General features: G+C 40.5%; 1 protein-coding gene and 5 non-coding genes across 6 annotated transcripts in view; 1 reads left to right on the top strand and 5 right to left on the bottom strand.

The window, feature by feature from the left end:
- Positions 1 to 17,948, bottom strand: part of LOC138069278 (zinc finger protein 184-like) — a 1,142,341-nt gene that overhangs the window by 90,171 nt on the left and 1,034,222 nt on the right. The gene's annotated exons all lie outside the window — the stretch shown is intronic.
- TRNAL-CAA (transfer RNA leucine (anticodon CAA)) lies at positions 2,742 to 2,848 on the bottom strand. The gene is made up of 2 exons: positions 2,811 to 2,848; positions 2,742 to 2,787 (listed from the first exon to the last, which is right to left on the bottom strand). It is a non-coding gene; the product is annotated as a tRNA-Leu (tRNA).
- Positions 10,204 to 10,275, top strand: TRNAK-UUU (transfer RNA lysine (anticodon UUU)). The gene has a single exon. It is a non-coding gene; the product is annotated as a tRNA-Lys (tRNA).
- Positions 11,243 to 11,314, bottom strand: TRNAD-GUC (transfer RNA aspartic acid (anticodon GUC)). The gene has a single exon. It is a non-coding gene; the product is annotated as a tRNA-Asp (tRNA).
- On the bottom strand, positions 12,801 to 12,873 carry TRNAK-UUU (transfer RNA lysine (anticodon UUU)). Its single transcript has one exon. It is a non-coding gene; the product is annotated as a tRNA-Lys (tRNA).
- Positions 14,692 to 14,763, bottom strand: TRNAM-CAU (transfer RNA methionine (anticodon CAU)). Its single transcript has one exon. It is a non-coding gene; the product is annotated as a tRNA-Met (tRNA).

The raw sequence follows: 17,948 nt of genomic DNA, 5'->3' as shown, positions 1-17,948 counted from the left end.
AATGGGATTAGACTATTACTGATGAGGATCTGAGTACCTTAATGAGAACAGGAGAGGATCTGTTCTGTATCTGGATGTAAGGGAATGCTAAAGGCTGAGCTCTTTTTCCTCACCTAACTCTCAGATCTCTGACAGTTAGGGCTTTACCCTGATGGCAGGACTGAAAAAAAAAAAACCATATGTGAGGCAACTGGTGTAAGTTGGTAGAATCTAACTTAACATATAAGCATACTGAGGGCTCTTCTCACCATTACCTCAGACTCTGAGTTATTTTTATAACCTAAAAACCAAAAACCTTGAGAATACTTTCCACTGAAACAGCAGAGCAAATAAATGAACAAAAAATAGAAATAGATTATGAACAGATGAGCAAGGGAAGATTCAGATGATGGCGGTGTAGCAGGTCCAGAGAGCAACCAATTCAGAGTATAAGTATGTAGAAGTCAACTGGAAAAATATCCTCAAGAAAAAATATTTGAGCTGATATATTATCTGATTTGATTGATCTCATGGAAAGCTCCACTGAAAGATATTTGGAAGTTAAGGGAGAATTAGCAATTATCGATATATATGAAGGGACTTACTGCTACTGCTAAGTCACTTCAGTCATGTCCGACTCTGTGTGACCCCATAGATGGCAGTCCACCAGGCTCACCCGTCTCCGGGAATCTCCAGGCAAGAACACTGGAGTGGCTTGCCATTGCCTTCTCCAATGCATGAAAGTGAAAAGTGAAAGGGAAGTCGCTCAGTCATATCCGACTCTTAGCGACCCCATGGACTGCAGCCTACCAGCCTCCTTTGTTCATAGGATTTTCCAGGCAAGAGTACTGGAGTGGGGTGCCATTACCTTCTCTGTATGAAGGGACTTGGGCACATTAAAATTTTTCTTCTTAAAGCTTTCCTTTTTAGGCAATTATAAGCATCCGGTAAAGAATGAAAATAGAATCATAGCTCACACCAATGCTGTGTATAATACTTTCATAGAAAAATGACATAAACAATAAACACTGAATTAAAACAAAAGGTAAAACATAAGTATTTTGGGAGGATAAGAAATAGTGTGTGGTAGTGGCATAAAGCAGTTTCCATTTAACAGATGGAAAATAAGTATATAATGTCTAAATCAATTAATCAATAATAGCAGTTATACATATTATTTAGGAAAATAGAGGTCTCCAAGTCCAAGAATGAAACAGTTAAAATGTTAATTTTGGTGGCATCCACACAAGATGATTTGAAGAATTAAGGTGCAGAAGACATATATTTCACAATAAACTTTCTACTAAAAAATGTGTACAGCTAGAGAAAAACCACTAGGGCGAGTGTTGTTCTCCAGGACAAGCAGCAGTAGAGGTATTATTACTTCTGTACCTGAAGAGGCATGAAGAGAGTGTGATTACCTGAACTCAGAGGACAGCCTTGTACTGAGGGCTGCCTTGAATGAGGTATGGCCTCCCGTCAAGGAATGTAGCTCTTCTGACGTGACCTGCAGGCAGAAAGACAAGAAGTAAATACCTGCCGCTAGCCCTCCTAGATCCACCTGTCTCCTGTTGGGACTCCCGTTACCTAATCCAGATGGAAACCAGAGAGCATGAAAACCCATACAGGCCAGTTCCAAGGGCCTATATCAGCACAGAGCAGGGTGAAGAGCGCCTCCCCTATGTATACCTATATATATCATGAGCACAAAAATTGAATTGACAATGAGGAAAACTGCAAACAATATAGAGGATAGTAGAAAAGAAGGGAAAAAAAAAACAAAACTAAAATTTCAAATAAGTTAGGCAGAAAATCATATGTAAAAAAAAAAGCAAAGAGGATCCAACATGTGAATTACTAGATTTATAAAAGAAATCAAAGTAATAAAACAGAATATATATTTAACAAATAATTTAGGATCTGATCGATAGAGCTACACTTAGGGAAAACGGGACCTGGACAAGTTCCTTCCTTCCCCTCTCTCTCCCTCTTTCCCTTCTTTATTTTTATAAAAACATCTTGTTTTTAAAAATCAATCCTGGTTAAGAATCACTGTTCTACTTCTCTCTCCCACAACTCTCTTGTCTTATGTCATAGAATATATTTAACACATTCAGCCTCTTCACTTTACAGCAGATACCTTTCGATTAGCAACCCAAGATGTGATGGGAGAAGGTCCGCAAAAAAAGGAAAGAGTAAGACGAAGAAAAAAAGAGAGTCAGGTGAGGACAACAGAGAGGGAGGGACAGCAGGAGATCTGTGGAAGAATATTCAAATCTTAACCTTCACAGAACAGTTAAAATACTGAATACAGAATTTTATAACCATCACTTCACATATATGTTAAGACTTGCATTTTAATACTGATATATTACTATTCTTCTGTGTAGATACTCATAAAAATAACGAAAAGGAAAGGAGGGAGGGAACGTAGGCACGATGAGAGGACAGACATCTAAATAGCACTGGCGTAAGAAGGGTGACTGAGACAGGAGGAGAAGAGGACGAGATGGTTGGATGGCATTACCGACTCGATGGACATGAGTTTGAGCAAGGTTCGGGAGCTGGTGATGGACAGGGAAGCCTGGCGTGCTGTAGTCCATGGAGTCGCAGAGTCGGACCCGACTGAACGACTGAACTGAACTGAAGAAAGGGTGAAGCATCGGTGGTAATGGGTAAGATCTGGCAATGCTGCCTAAGAAAGTGGCTATGATTTACTGACAGAAGTTGCAGAATTTGAGCATAAGAACAAAAGAACATCATGTCAGAAGTGGGATTCGAACCCACGCCTCCAACCGGAGACCAGAAACCCCAACTAGGGGAAGTAGAAACTTGAGTCTGGCGCCTTAGACCACTCGGCCATCCTGACATGTTCGCTTCTGTTTTACATATAATCTGTTGCTGTGATTAACAACCAATGTGATTAGTATTACACCCGAGTGCACAGGGTGAAACGCAAGCTCTGAACCGATTGCAAAACGAAAGAGGCAAAAAAGACAAATTTTAGTGGATGGATGCTGGAGACTGTTGCGATGGCACAAAGTCAGCCTGGGAGCCCAGCCAGAGGATATTGAAAAGCAGCACCCGCCGCACGTCCCTTTACCGCTCCCGCACCGCGCTCCCTGCCTCCCAAAGGCCCAACAGTCCCACAGCCCAAGACGGTCCCCGTAGTGTGGGAATTTCGTAAATTAAAAAAAAAGGGGGGTCTGTGCATTGCAGGCAGATTCGTTACCAACTAAGGTACCAGGGAAGCCCAGAACCGAATTAGCGCTTGTTTCGAAGACTGCTTCAGTCTGCTTCCCGCGGTGTTCAGGCTTTTTCATTTCCACGATAAATTAAAAAGTAGCATAGGCAAGGAGAGAGCTAGTGAGAACGGCTAGAACTCTCTTTCAATAAACCTATTTAAACATTAGAACTGTCCGTCGAGGAGTACAAGGCGGGCATATTGCACCCTCTTCCGGCATTTCTCCCCATAATCTCTTTATTCTTCAGTAGCGTCTTTCTCCCTCTTTTTTCTCCCATTAATCTCTTCCCAATGGCCTAGGAAAAGGGGATGCCATATAGGACACAGGATAATAGATGTAAGAAGTTTAAATGGTTGATGGCCGTTACCAAGTAACAAATAGTTTCTCTTTGTCTCTCTTTCCACCCTCACCCCAGCCTCCAGTCCCTGTGGTAAAGCTGACAGGTTTTGAATATACTGTTTATTCTTCACTTTGAGTCAAGCTAGTTCATATTGTCCTTGCTTCCATTTTCTATGATTAGGGTTCCCAGTAGTGCAGACACCAAGTGTAAATCAGTTATTGCAGGCTACTTCGTGTATGGACAATCGTAGAAGAGGAGTTGGTTTTACTTGTGTTGTTATACTTCTCTGTAATTTTTGTCAAATTAGCAACTAAAATATTAATTACTGCTTTCTTGACCTCCACTTCCAAAGAATGTGACCTTTTACTTTCTTATGAAAAAAAGGCAATTCTATTTATTTATTCGCTTATTTATTTAACAATATTTATTTAATGGATACTCAGATTCTGTGGTTGGGTCTGAGTAGAGGGAGGTGACAATACATGAACCTAGTGAGTGCCAAAGCAAACTCCTAAAGTTGGTTTTGCTAACTGTTGCAGCAAGAGAGAATGCACATTAGAACAGTGGAGTGTCTCAGTAAGAGTGTTAGAAAGAAGCGATTATAAGAATTGGACTTTATAACCTTTTTTCAGATGGTGACTGCAGCCATGAAATTAAAAGACGCTTACTCCTTGGAAGGAAAGTTATGACCAACCTAGATAGCATATTCAAAAGCAGAGACATTAGTTTGCCAACAAAGGTCCTTCTAGTCAAGGCTATGGTTTTTCCAGTGGTCATGTATGGATGTGAGAGTTGGACTGTGAAGAAAGCTGAGCGCCAAAGAATTGATGCTTTTGAAATGTGGTGTTGGAGAAGACTCTTGAGAGTCCCTTGGACTGCAAGGAGATCCCACTAGTCCATTCTAAAGGAGATCAGCCCTGGTTGTACTTTGGAAGGAATGATGCTAAAGCTGAAACTCTAGTACTTTGGCCACCTCATGCGAAGAGTTGACTCATTGGAAAAGAGTCTGTTACTGGGAGGGATTGGGGGCAGGAGGAGAAGGGGATGACAGAGGATGAGATGGCTGGATGGCATCACCAACTCGATGGATGTAAGTTTGAGTGAACTCTGGGAGTTGGTGATGGACAGGGAGGCCTGGCGTGCTGCTATTCATGGGGTTGCAAAGAGTCGGACACGACTGAGCGACTGAACTGAACTGAACATTTTTTCAGCTCAGTTCAGCTGCTCAGTCATGTCTGACTCTTTGCAACCCCATGGACTGCAGCATATCAGGCTCCCCTGTCCATCACCAACTCCCGGAGCTTGCTCAAACTCATGTCCATTGTGTTGGTGATGCCATCCAGCCATCTCATCCTCTGTCATCCCCTTCTTCTCCTACCTTCAATCTTTCTCAGCATCAGAGTCTTTTCTAATGAGTTAGTTCTTCACATCAGGTGGCCAAAATATTGAAGCCTCAGCTTTAGCATCAGTCCTTCCAATGAATATTCAGGATTGATTTCGTTTAGGATTGACTGGTTTGATCTTTCAGTCCAAGGGACTCTCAAGAGTCTTCTCCAACACCACAGTTCAAAAGCATTAATTCTTTGGCACTCAGCTTTCATTATGGTCCAACTCTAACATCCATACACAACTACTGGAAAAACTATAGCTTTGACTGGACGGACCTTTGTTGGCAAAGTAATGTCTCTGCTTTTAAAAATATTGTCTAGGTTGGTCATAGTTTTTCTACCAAGGAGCAAGCATCTTTTAATTTCATGGCTGCAGTCACCATCTGCAGTGATTTTGGAGCCCAAGAAAAGAAAGTTTGTATTGTTTCCCCACTTATTTGCCATGAAGTGATAGGACCAGATGCCATGATTGTAGTTTGTTGAATGTTGATTTTTAAGTCAGCTTTTTCACTCTGCTCTTTCACTTTCATCAAGAGGCTCCTCAGTTCCTTTTGATTTCTGCCATGAGAGTAGTGTCAGCTGCATATCTGAGGTTATTGATATTTTGCCGGGCAATCTTGATTCCAGCTTGTGCTTCATCCAACAGGTATTTTGCATGAGGTATTCTGCATATAAATTAAATAAGCAGGGTGACAATATACAACCTTGACTGTAGTTCTTTCCAAATTTAGAACCAGTCTGTTGTTCCATGTCTGGTTCTAAGTGTTGCTTCTTGACCTGCATACAAGATTTCTCAGAAGGCAGGTAAGGTTGTCTGGTATTCCCATCTCTTTAAGAATTTTCCACAGTTTGTTGTGATCTTTTTTTAGGTGATCACTTTTTTTTAGGTGATTTGGGGGCAGTTTTAAGAAAGTATGGCTTTGCATTGGTTTGTATACTGTCAGGAGGTGGGGGGTAATTCTGTGGTTGGATATCTTAAATCTTAGGGCAACCTAAAAATAGAACTGAAATTAGTAAAGAAACAGTAGTCATTTGTATGATGTGGAAGAGGGAAATGTTTGGTACTCTCTGGCTAGGACAATGTTCTTCTTTTTGTTTATGTTCAGACATGATCATAGAGTTGTCCTGTCTCTGTCTTAATCTATTAGAGAAGTCTTGTCTGATATTGATGTTCTGGAAAATTGTTTATATTCGACAAGAAAACATTAAGACATCACTATAAATGCCAGCTCAGTTCCTGGATGTTCAGGGTTACTTTTCTCTGTTTCATAATGTATACATGCAGACAGCTAGATGGTGGTAAAAAGCCATGAAGAAACAGTAAACAAAGAAGAAATATGGGATGTAAGGGAGATTTCAGCAATGAATGGGAAGAACTAGAGATCTCTTCAAGAAAATTAGAGATACCAAGGTAACATTTCATACAAAGATGGGCACAATAAAGGACAGAAATGGTATGGACCTAACAGAAGCAGAAGATATTAAGAAGAGGTGGCAAGAATACACAGAAGAGCTATACAAAAAAGATCTTCAGGATCCAGATAAACACAACGGTGTGATCACTCACCTAGAGCCAGACATTCTGGAATGTGAAGTTAAGTGGGCCTTAGGAAGCATCACTACAAACAAAGCTAGTGGCGGTGATGGAATTCCAGTTGAGCTATTTCAAATCCTGAAAGATGATGCTGTGAAAGTGCTGCACTCAATATGCCAACAAATCTGGAAAACTCAGCAGCGGCCACAAGATTGGAAAAGGTCAGTTTCCATTCCAATCCCTAAGAAAGGCAATGCTAAAGAATGCTCAAACTACCGCACAATTGTACTCATCTCACATGCTAACAAAGTAAAGCTCTACATTTTCCAAGCCAGGCTTCAACAGTACATAAACCATGAACTTCCAGATGGTCAAGCTATATTTAGAAAAGGCAGAGGAACCAGAGATCAAACTGCCAACATCTGTTGGATCATCAAAAAAGCAAGAGAGTTCCAAAAAAACACAAAAACACATCTACTTCTGCTTTATTGATTATGCCAAAGCCTTTGACTGTGTGGATCACAATTAATTGTGGAAAATTCTTCAAGAGATGGAAATACCAGACCACCTGACTTGCCTCCTGAGAAATCTGTATGCAGGTCAAGAAGTAACAGAACTGGACATGGAACAACATACTGGTTCCAAATTGGAAAGGAGTACGTCAAGGCTGTATGTTGTCACCCTGCTTATTTAACTTATATGCAGAGTACATCACGAGAAACACTGGGCTGGATGAAGCACAAACTGGAATCAAGGTTGCAGGAAGAAATATCAATAACCTCAGATATGCAAATGACACTACTCTTATGGCAGAAAGTGAAGAGGAACTGAAGAGCTTCTTGATGAAAGTGAAAGAGGAGAGTGAAAAAGTTGGCTTAAAACTCAGCATTCAGAAAACGAAGATCATGGCATCTGGTCCCATCACTTCATGGCGTATAGATGGGGAAACAGTAGAAACAGTGCAGACTTTACTTTGGGGGGTTCAAAAATCACTGCAGATGGTGACTGCAGCCATGAAATTAAAGGACACTTACTCCTTGGAAGGAAAATTATGACCAACCTAGACAGCAGAGACATTAAAAAGCAGAGACATTACTTTGCCAACAAAGGTCCGTCTAGTCAAGACTATGATTTTCCCAGTAGTCATGTATGGATGTGAGAGTTGGATTATAAAAAAAGCTGAGCACCGAAGAATTGACGCTTTTGAACTGTGGTGTTGGAGAAGACTGAGAGTCCCTTGGACTGCAAGGAGATCCAACCAGTCCATCCTAAAGGAAATCAGTTCTAAATATTCATTGGAAGGACTGATGCTGAAGCTGAAACTCCAATACTTTTGCTACCTGATGCTAATAACTAACTCATTTGAAAAGACCCTGATGCTGAGAAAGATTGAAGATGGAGGAGAAGAGGACAACAGAGAATGAAATGGTTGGATGGCATCACAGACTCAATGGACATGAGTTTGAGTAAGCTCCAGGAGTTAGTGATGGACGGAGAGGCCTGGCGTACTGCTGTCCCTGGGGTCGCAAAGAGTCTGAGCGACTGAACTGACTGAAATACTGTTATTATTGAAGATTTGGGTGGCATTTGAACAAAGACCTGGAAGAATAAAAGGATTGAGTCCTGTGAATATCTGGGGTAGATATTTCCAGGCAGAAGGAATAGTAAGGGCAAAGTTGACAAAATGGGATAAAGCCAGATGTTTTTGAATAAAGGCAAAGAAACCTATAAATCTGGCAGAGAAATTGTGCAACATATAATCTCCTTACTTAACCTGTCTCCAGTTCAGTTCAGTTGCTCAGTCATGTCCAACTATGTGACCCCATGGGCTGCAGCACGCCAGGCATCCCTGTCCATCACCAACTCCCAGAGCTTATTCAAACTCATGTATCCACCCTTTCTCAAATCAAAATTATCATCCCTTCCCACCCATTCCTTCATCCCTAGGCCTCATCCAAACTTTCATCCTATCTTTTTTTCCACATCTGATTTTTCTCTTATCAATGACCTTGAGAGATAGAAAAAGTACCTAAAATTTCGTGAAGCTCAGAGATAGAAGAAGGATGTTTATTTTATTTATTTATTTTTTCACCCCACTTCAAGTTTATTTTATGTGATTTCCAGCATGCAGTGTGCTTTCTTGGGGAAAAAAAAAATCATCCCAGTTCACATTATAAATTAATTTACAAATATAGAATTGTGTTAGAAACAATATTTATAAAAGTCCATACAATTTTTCACATACAAAAATATCCATAGAAAGTGGGTTTTCTGTACACATAGTATGAGGGTAGGTAGTTTCTTTGGTTGTCTTCCTGTATAATATTTAAGGATGTTTATTTTAAACATATCTTGGACATCAGGGGAAAAAAAATTCCTGCAGGAGGGATAGTTTGTTTTTTAGGTCAAGTCAAAATGATCTCTGATCCACATTTAGTAATATCTAAATATTTTCTCCAGGTATATATCTGTTACATATTTAACTTCTGAAGTTCTCTGTGTAACTTATATAATAAAATGGCATTTGCACATGATTTCATAATGGTTAGTATTATGGGTAATATGTGAGTCAGTATTTTCTTCATGTTTGGTCAAGATTGCACTTGGCTTCACATACAGAAAAAACAGTAAATAATACCTTAAATAATTTAAGGATTATTGACTCAAAAATTAATAGTCCTGAATTTGGCAGTCCTCATGGAACTAAGAATGCTTTCTATCTTCGTTTTCTGCACCTATGCTTTGGGATTTTGCCCCTGTGATCTCTCTGCTGCTGCTGCTAAGCTGCTTCAGTCGTGTCCGACTCTGTGCGACTCCATAGACGGGCAACCCACCAGGCTCCCCTGTCCTTGGGATTCTCCAGGCAAGAACACTGGAGTGGGCTGCCATTTCCTTCTCCAATGCATGAAAGTGAAAAGTAAAAGTGAAGTCGCTCAGTCATGTCAAACTCTTAGCAATCCATGGACTGCAGCCTACCAGGCCTCCGTCCACGGGATTTTCCAGGCAAGAGTATTGGAGTGGGGTGCCATTGCCTTCTCCTACAGGTGCTCAAAAACTGTCTCATGAGCCAATAAACACTGAATGAACCAGGAGCACTATTTCCTTAACTGTCAAGCCATTCTTGTCTTTGGACGAGTTGGGCCGCTAGATAAAATGTGGAGGAGAAAATTAGAGGAAGCCTTGGATTTCTTCCCAGACATTTCATTTCTGAAACTGGGGGGTGGGGGGGAATACCAAAGGGTACAACCAAATTTGATGCCCCTACATTATGTCAAGGTTAGAAACCTCATCTTCTTTGCCCATCTTTTCATTCTTTGGAAGATTCTCCTCAGTTACTTTAGTTGTTCCTTAAAAAAAAAAAAAAAAATCTCCTCCAGGTTCCCTTACAGGTTGGTGAGGGAGCCTTGTGCATCTTCTCTTCAAACTTCTCTGAGAAGTAAATGCGATCTCCTTCAACCCAGATTGGTGTATCCTCTTCGGCAGTAATTGACTCTAGGAATAATCTTCATTTTTCCAGCAATTAAAAATGTACTTAAAGAATGTACAGTGCAGAGGTTAAATGGTCTGTTTGGTGAGTAGATGACTTAAGTGGTCAAGCCATGCTTTTGAAAGACCCGGGTTGTTTCTGAAGTTATGGATTACTCCAATTCTTCCTGGAGATCGAAAATGCTAATGAAATTTAGTTATTTATAGGACAATTCAACTCCCAAGATCAGGGCCTGGATAGCTCAGTCGGTAGAGCATCAGACTTTTAATCTGAGGGTCCAGGGTTCAAGTCCTGTTCAGGCGCTACTTGTCTTTTTAAGGCAACGCACATTGAGGTTTATGTAATATATTTACATGACTCAGAAAAACATGATATAGAAGAAAATAATAAAGACATAGGGTAAAATGTTAAGAAAAGGCGGATTTGAATATAGAGTGTTCCTTATAAAATTTTTATTTTTGTAACCTTTCTTATGTTTGAAATTATTTCCAAATAAAACAGTTCAAAAGTATATTAGTAAATGTAGAATCACCAGACTTTGAAATTTTAAACATATTTTAGTAGGCTGTGTATGTCCGAATTTCAAAACATCCAAGTATAAACAAAACCAGCACACTGTACAATACATATTTAGGTGTACTGTAGAACTTATGTTAGCTAGCATCTAGTAACTTCATCAGGCTTTTTTTTTTTTTTAACCAACGTTACAGGTTTTCCTTTTTACATATAAAAATTAAAGTACTTTGGCCAATTAGAGCTATGGAAGGTGTCAGTGCAAATGTCCATAATTTTACATGAATTGAAGTTATACTATCCCCACTGCAAATGCTGGGAGATAGTGAAGGACTGGGATGCCTAGCGTGCAGCAGTCCGTGAGGTCGCGAAGAGTCGGACATGGCTTAGCGACTGAACAACAAGGTTATTCTAATGTGCACCAAAATTTGGGAACCATTGAGACTTTTCTAAGGGCGGTTCCTGTACAAGCAACATCTCCATCACCTCAGTTGACAAATGAAAATTCATATTGCAAGATCTTGGAATATTTCGAGTCAAATGGGCACCCTTTGAACCCCCGCGCTGTATCTGACCTCTCAGACGGAAGGCAGCAGTGGGTTTCCATCAGAAGGCAGTTGCTTGCTCGGTGAACACAGTAATAAGTCAACACGGGAGAATTCAACTTAGAGGAACAAAACCAGAAAGCAGAAAGATTTCCTTTCTGTTACAGGCTTAGCTGAAAAAACGTAGTGTCGTAAAATGTAGTATCTTAATCTCCCCGTCGGGGAATCGAACCCCGGTCTCCCGCGTGACAGGCGGGGATACTCACCACTATACTAACGAGGAAGACCCGATGGTGAATCTTAAAAGAACCTCAGTTAAAGAGACATTCACACGTTGTACCCTGAACTCTTTCTGGGCAGTGAGTTCCTGGGAATTTCACGGATCTTTAACGATAAGAATATAGTAAGAATCTTTACAATAACAGTCCATCAAAAGGGATTCCTCATGTTATCTAAATCTAAAAACGACAGCCTCACAACCATTTGCTATAAAGTTTTATCACTAATAGCAAAGAAATGTTCATTAATATCAAGGAAGGCATTAAACTTAAAAAAGCAAACAAACAAACCAAAACCCTCCCTCCGTTCCAAACGACTTCTTTTCTTCAAATTTATTCATTGTTTTAGATTCACCCCAAGGAATCACTTTCCCCTGGAACTTTCTCTCATGTTAGTGTATTACAGTTTCTGTGTTCTGAAGACTAGGACATCAGAATTAAGATATTGGCAGGGCCATTCTCTCTCTGAAGGCTTGCTGAAGGATTCCTTCCTTGCTTCTTCCTAGCTTCTGGTGGATCCCCAAAATCCTTTATATTTTTTGGCTGTGGTTGTATGAGTCCAGTCTTAGCCTCTGTCTACCTATGACTTTCTTCTTACTGTCTGCTTCCTAGTGTTCTTTCTTGCAAGGATAGGGTAAACCAGTGTAGGGTTTAGGCTCCACCCTAATCCAGTATGAATGACTTCATCTTAATGTAACTACATCTGCAAAAACCTGTTTCCAAGCAAGATCACATTCAGAAGTTCTAGGTAGACACAAATTCCTGCCTACAATATTTAACCCACTAAACTTAAGGATGAAAGATGAGGTGTTATGTGCAGAAATATAGTTAACTGCATCAAAGTATACATTAAAAGGTGTAAAAGTACTGATTAAAATTGCTTATGGGTGAGACGGAATGGAGGTTTTTGGTGTTCAGTCTAAAGAAACAAGAGAATCTCTAGACAAAGACTGGCATCAAACACCTCAAAGGCAATATTCATGGTTCAGGTTCTTTGTTGGGTGAGAGTTTCCTGGTTTATAGATTGTTGTCTTCTCACTGTTGTTTCACATGGCAGAAGCAACAGAGAATTCCCTGGGGACTCCTTTGAAAGGGCACTATTTCTATTATGAGAAATTAACTCATAACCCAATCAGTTCTCAAAGGTCCCACCTCCTAATACCATCACATCGAGTCCACCTAAATTGTTCTCTTCCACTCCCAGATTAATGAATCATTTTAAGGGAACTTTTAAATGGCTTACTTCTAAATCTGTCTCTAGTTTATTACTTTTAAATGATGCCCTTTTTTGATTCTTCTTAGAAACTTGGGGAAGTGCTTTTGTTAATATTAGAAAAGGAAAATTAATGAAAAACTAAACAGTAAACTATTTTAGGGCAGTGACTTTGCTTGATTTGGCTGTTAAGGCTTCCTCACTTTCAAAGGCATTCTTAAATGGGCTGTTATCTAAATAGTTTTTAAGTAAATACTGAAAACAAAATAAGGCCTTACTGCCTGAACAGGGACTTGAACCCTGGACCCTCAGATTAAAAGTCTGATGCTCTACCGACTGAGCTATCCAGGCCCTCTAAGAGACTGTCTAACTCATTATGTAAAATAAGAACACCAGAGGGCTTCTAGTAAGAGTCATAGTTTTTGAAATTACTTGGGTCTTCCAGAGGGCTTTGATTCTATTTCACCAATGACTTCAGTAAGTAGGAAAAACTTCAGGAAAATCAAAGATTGGGTAAGGAATGAAGATTGTGATACAAGGAGGAGGGTCATGCCCCATTGTTTCCTCCAGTGTTTTCTTTCAGAGTTGGGGTTTCCTGGAATTTTCATGGCAGAGCAAGAAACAAACTTGACGCCCACTTTGAAGTGGTGGTTCCATCCAGGAAAGGAACTCCCAGAAAACTCACTTATTCAAAATATTCATACATCTCACTTTCAGCACATGCACCTTTCCTCATCTTTCCTTCACACGCTTTTTCTTCACTCTCCCCAGTCTCCTTTCCCTCCTTCCCTGCATCTTTCCAACCTCCCATTTGCCAATTTGGAAAGTCCACATTTGTCCTCTCCTATTCTACTTTTCAACTCTCCATTTTATCTTGAGTTCCATTCTAAAGACAGGAAGGATCAGGCAGTTGAAACTGTATCCCCTGCCTCTGTAAGAGCAGGTCTTCATTTGTTCATGAGACTATTAGGAAAGTGGGATTCAGCTGCTTGCAGCTCTAAAACCAATACTCTATAGGTAAAGTTGGTGGAAAGGAAAGCTTGCTTTATTCTGTAGGCCGACAACCCAGGGTGGACTTGTGTCCAAAGGCCAACGTCCCCCACTGACAATCAGTGGGCAAGAGTTTTTAAAGCGGCATTTCAGGGACGGATAGGTGGCGGGAGGGGGCTATATGCAGAAACAGCACTGTCAGCTCTGACAGTCATCTTGAACTCGGCCATTCAGTGATCTGATCAGCATCATCTTGATTGTTTTGAGTGCAGCCGATCTTTGCTGCCAAGGTCAATTCGTTCCCATTTCTGTGAGGCCAGTTCTCAGAATTGTGGCAGCTTCTGTCATTGGTACAGTCTGGTCAACATGCAGTTAACTTCTACCTGGTGGGGGTTTCAGTACCTACAAGACAGCTCAAAGGCTATGACTCACGTTCTTCACTTTGCTTAATTGCTAAATTATTATTATTTTGTCCTGTTTGACTGCTTTCCTTTCCTTCTGCATTTTCTCACTTCTCTCGATTAAATTTATTGTTTGGCTAAAGTTTCTCTACAGAAAAAACACAAGCGGGAAAGAAGGGGAAGGACCATAGTGTCCTGCTCTGTTTCAAGACTGGTAAGCATGTCTGTATAAGCAAAAAAGTAGTGGTAGAGTCACTGCATATAGACGATAATTAAGATGTGCATTGTTTCCCAGTATATTGTGAGCTTTAAAACGACGTATTTGATTGAGGCCAATTTTCATCAAGATCAAAGAAAACAAGAAAGGCAAACCAATTGTGTCACCGTCATGAATATTTTAATTTAGTTGCCTCTGCCGGAGAAGGCAATGGCACCCCACTCCAGTGCTCTTGCCTGGAAAATCCCATGGGTGGAAGAGCCTGGTAGGCTGCAGTCCATGGGGTCGCTAAGAGTCGAACACGACTGAGCGACTTCACTTTCACTTTCACTTTCATTGGAGAAGGAAATGGCAGCCCACTCCAGTGTTCTTGCCTGGAGAATCCCAGGGACGGGGGAGCCTGGTGGGCTGCCATCTCTGGGGTCACACAGAGTCGGACACGACTGAAGCGACTTAGTAGTAGTAGTAGTTGCCTCTGCATAGTGTTCTTGTGGAAATCTTGGAATTTGAGGAAAAGAATAACGAGTGTTGGTCTAGTGCTTGTGGAAGTAAAAAAGACAGTAGCAGAGGATGGTTTCGATCCATCGACCTCTGGGTTATGGGCCCAGCACGCTTCCGCTGCGCCACTCTGCTTTTCACGCCCTGGTGTTTTCTTGCATTTCATTAATTTGTATAAAGATTAGTAGCCACCCGTGTCTATCAATTCCTCTTGCTTCCCCTTTCCCACTCACTTCCTCTAAGTTATGTCTTTCATTCTGCGTCGGCCCCTCATCGCCTTCTCAAAATTGCCGCCTGCACGCAATCTCTAAGGCGTCTGCACTTTTGCAATAAGGAAACCGAAGCTCTGAAATCCTTCCTCAGGAACTTGGTATTCCAACCCTTAGCTTCTCCTATACCGATTTCTAGGGATGAATTTAGAACTCAGACTTCTTCTCCCCTCCCGCACCCGCCTTCCCGAGCCTCCCACTGCTCACTTCCGGACTCTGAAGTTGGAACTCCTTGGCTCCTCCACGTCAGTGGCAAGGCCAGGGGCCCTGCGTGGTCGCGCCGCCTGGAAAAACTGAAGACTTGGGCGAAGAGAAGGAAAAGCAAATACTTTTGAGAATTGCAACTTGAAGAGTTAAGGGAGATATGAAGCCCAAGGTGATCTACCATAGCTGGATTCTTTGGTCACACTTCGGCGGACAACACCTGTTACCTTGTTTATTCAAAATCAGATTTCTCTCCTTTCATTTTCATGGCTATATGCCACATTCTTTTGTATCTTTTGTACTGCTCTCCCTCTCTTTTTTTTTTTTTAAAGTGTTATTTACTAGAGAGATGAAACATTTAAGTGGATTTTTATGCAAATAGATTATCAATGCTCCAAAACACCTTAGGAACCAGAAATCATCATTTTCCAAGGGCAGAGAGAACTCGAGTTTCTTGAGATGAACCTAGCCACCAACATTCAAAATCAGGAAGTGTGATTTTTGCTGCATAAATCTACCTTAGATGATTGATCGATCCTATTCTGAGCTCTTCTTTCCTTCTCATATCCCCTCTGAATTCTGCAGGGCTCTGATTTTACCTTTTTTTTTTTTTTTTTTTAATCTGCTACAGAGGCTGCAAACTTTGTCTTAACCTCTTTTTGAAGACAGAAACCATGAAATCATCACTTCCTCCGATATTTTCATTCCCAGTAACCTCCCCAACTACATTAACAGAATAAAACTACCACCTTCAAAAAGAGAATCATTGGCCCACGGTCTTGTAAGCCAAAAACTTTTAGTCCTGAGTGTTCTCCCAGGAAGACCTTAGAAGAAAGGTTTGTAAATTCGATGAGGTACTATTGGGGTCCAGGCCTTGGTGGTGTTAGTGGCCTTTTATAAAACTCTTCAGAAGCTCAATGCAGACTTTTTTTTTTTAGTCATCTGAACTGAATTGTACTGAATTGACCTTGAAGTGAATTTTATTCCAGGGAGGAGACAAAATATAAACATTTAAAGGATACCAATAAAGAATATATTTAGGAATCAAAGGTAGAAAAGAACTTTGAAATAAAACAGAAAAGTCCAACTATAAAGACAAAGATTGACAACTGTGACTATATTAAAATCAAGACCTTTTCATTAAAAATATCACACATAATTCCACGTTCAAGGAATGGGACTATCTTTATCTTATATTGGTTTGGAAGTTGAGCTTTCAGCTTTTCATGTGATTACTAACAGCAATATGTTTGGAGAGTTTAAAAGAGGGAGAAAGAAGTCATGACTAGGATGTCAAGAGCTAAATGACAGGATTTGACTAAGAGGAAGGGGAAGCTGTTAAGTTTGAAAGATCGTTAATTGGCAGAAAAGGAGGATTCAGCATATTTTCTAAGTGTTTGGAAATTGGGACACCATAGTTCAGAAAAGGCAAATTTGGTTTGTTTGGAATTTGGTTTGTTGCAAAACCGTCTAAATGCCAGAGGTTACGAATAGAAACATGAAGGTGAATGAAACATGGAGGTCTTTTGAGTGACTACTACTTGTCACATGGTTTGCTAGGGAAAGCACCTACATAAATTTTTTTAAACCCTCAACAATCTTGAGGTAGGGCTTGCCCTCTAAATTTACAGATGAAAGAAATGTTCACAGATGGTCAAAATAATGTAAAATATCAACACATCACACTTTTGTAAATGATGAAGCCTGAATTCAAACATAAGCACCTGATTCAAGATTCTCATATTTTTTCCTAATCTGCATTGCCTTTAAAAAAGTATTTCAGATTCTCTACATGAAGACCAAAAACAGAGCAAAAGAAACAACTCACTTCTGATCGATGTGCACCCAAAATGGATCTTTAAATAGCTGTTTGTCAGTTCATGCATGTGTGTTTGAGTTGTCTTCTGCAGGCAATGAAAAATTTCTGAAGCCTGTTCATTTGGGAGACTAACTAAAAACTGTTATCAGACAGAATAGAAAAAAAAACACTGGATGAATACCTCTCACCTTAACCAAAGCAGGAGGGATTTTTAACCACAACAGCAACAGCATTTTAAAAAACTCAGTAAAGATGTTAAACCAAGACCAAGACCTTATTCTAGTCCTCCATGCTCTATGTTTCTCTTTTTATGTGTCTTATAATAAACCACATCCTGCCTCTTCACTTCATATCCCTTCTTTGAGCACAGACTGAAAGAATGTAAAGGGGAAGATAAGTTAGAGCAAGAGAAAAATGGCAATGGAAGGAAAGGGAAGAGAGGAGAGGGGAGAAAGCAGTGGACCTTGCAGAAACTGTGAAGATGCTGAAAATATTATTTTATAGGGATTTGAAGTTCCACACACAGACCCAGTCCCCATTGATAAAATACTGTGTTAAGATAAAATACTGTGAAATACTGTGAGCACTGGGGAAAGCTCCTGAAAGACAATACCTGCAACACGTGCTGAGAAAATCTGTATCCTAAATCCTCTGATTCTTAAGGTTGGTCATGTAATGTGTAACTCATGGTTGGCAGGGATGGAGTGGGAGAAGAAGACTCAAGGTACATGAGGTGGGCTCCCCAGTTTTCAAAGCAGCATCAACTCTGTCTCCCAGTGCACCTCTTCACCATAAAATTACTCCTTTCCTGTCTTTTGGCTTTGCAGATAATTCTTGGTTTACTCCTGTAATTTCTAGAAATAACTTGTTCCTCTTCCTCTCGGATAGAATAGGCTTCAGTCATTGACAGAGTTGTTACTGGTGAGATTCCATCAGTGTCATGTCAGGATGGCCGAGTGGTCTAAGGTGCCGGACTTGAGATTCTATCTTCCCTCTCTTGGGGCTTCTGGTCTCCAAATGGAGGCATG

This window comes from Capricornis sumatraensis, chromosome 22 (assembly GCF_032405125.1).
Source record: "Capricornis sumatraensis isolate serow.1 chromosome 22, serow.2, whole genome shotgun sequence".
Classification (NCBI taxonomy): domain Eukaryota; kingdom Metazoa; phylum Chordata; class Mammalia; order Artiodactyla; family Bovidae; genus Capricornis; species Capricornis sumatraensis.
This window is presented reverse-complemented; position numbering and strand designations above follow the sequence as displayed.